The following is a 1,597-nucleotide window of genomic DNA, read 5'->3' as shown; positions in this document are numbered from 1 at the left end:
ACTTACCGGTGTATTATTACTTTCGACAAATCAGTGCACTTGCGGTACACACGCAAAAAGGCGTTGTTAAGTTTTTAGCTGTTACCGGGAGTAGGCGTTTTCAAAGCACTTTGCACTTTGCTATTTTAGCTATTCAATATTTATTCTATTTCACACTTTCTTGTTCTTCCATCATTCTGATTTATTTTTCTTTCTTTGGTTGTAACTCCAGGTTATGACCCGAGGGAACTCTTTGATATTGGTTGAAGGTGATCCTGAACTTGAACGAACATTTCATACAAGGGGTAAAGAACTTATGCAAGAATAGACAAATCAAGCTGAGGTAGAAGGTCCAGGGTCAGATATAGCATAACAGAATAGGCAGCAGAGGACACTATCTGATTATCCCAGACCAGCAGTTCTTGGCACACAATCTAGCATTATGCGGCCACCGATCACAGCTTAGAATTTTGAGCTTAAGCCAGCATTCATCCAAATGTTACAGCAGTTGGCACAATTTAATGGTTTGGCCGATGAGGATCAATCAATCACATAGAAAACTTCTTGGAAGTGTACGGCATGCTCAAGATCAATGGTCTTATGGATGATGCTAACAATTTGATGGCCATCCCATTTTCCTTGAATGGGAGAGCGAAACAATGGCTACATTCATTACCTAAAACATCTATCACTCCATGGGAGTTGATGGTAGAAGCTTTTCTTCCCCGATATTTCCCTCTCAAAAAATTTACAAAGCTTAGGAATGAAATATCCTCTTTTGTGGAAACAGAATTGGAGTCTCTATTTGAGACATGGGATAGGTTCAAGGATCTCCTACGGAAATGTCCTCAACATGGGTTCCCTGAGTAGATGATCATTCAGACTTTCTATAATTGGTTGAATCTGAGCACAAGATAGTTACTTGATGCTATAGCAGGAGGTACCTTATGGAGCAAGACCCCGGAAGAAGCCCGGCTTCTCATTGAAGAAATGGCTATGAAAAGTTATTAATAGAACACAAAAGACAGAAAGAAGGTAGCTTTACTTCATAAGATTGATGCAATTACTTCATCGGTGACCCAAGTGGAGTCTTTGAGCAAGAAGTTAGACACACTAACTTCTATTAGAGTGGTGGGCGTGACTAGTTGCATAGGATGTGGGGAAGGACATGCTCCATCTGATTTTCCTATTTCTATTGGTGGTACATCCTCAGTAGAACAAGTGGACTTTGTGGGTAATGCAATGAGAAACCAAGGCAATCTATATAGCAACACCTACAATTCAGGTTGGAGAAGCCACCCAAATCTTTCATGGAGTAATCAAGAGCAACAGAAGATAATGGCACCACCATGGTTTCCAATAACAATAACAAGCCCCGAATATGGAGAACCGAGTTTCACGGTTGTAAAACCAGATGACCGATCTAGAGAAGCTTTAACCAAGTTCATTCATTTATTGAATATATGATTTCAATCGGTTGAAGCCACACTTCACAACCACACCACGTCATTACAAAATTTGGAGAGTCAAGTGGGGAAAATTGCAAAATCGTTATCGGAGAGACCTCAAGGAAGCTTGCCCAAAAACACCGAAACTAATTGGAGAGAACATGTGAATA

General features: G+C 40.3%; 1 non-coding gene across 1 annotated transcript; it reads right to left on the bottom strand.

The window, feature by feature from the left end:
- Positions 1-732: 732 nt before the first annotated feature.
- On the bottom strand, positions 733-839 carry LOC120252092. Its single transcript, XR_005533641.1, has one exon. It is a non-coding gene; the product is annotated as a small nucleolar RNA R71 (small nucleolar RNA).
- Positions 840-1,597: the final 758 nt, after the last annotated feature.

The sequence above is a fragment of the Dioscorea cayenensis genome, chromosome 20 (genome assembly GCF_009730915.1).
Source record: "Dioscorea cayenensis subsp. rotundata cultivar TDr96_F1 chromosome 20, TDr96_F1_v2_PseudoChromosome.rev07_lg8_w22 25.fasta, whole genome shotgun sequence".
Lineage (NCBI taxonomy): Eukaryota > Viridiplantae > Streptophyta > Magnoliopsida > Dioscoreales > Dioscoreaceae > Dioscorea > Dioscorea cayenensis.
The sequence above is the reverse complement of the archived record's forward strand: the minus strand, read 5'-3'. Positions and strand labels throughout refer to the sequence as shown.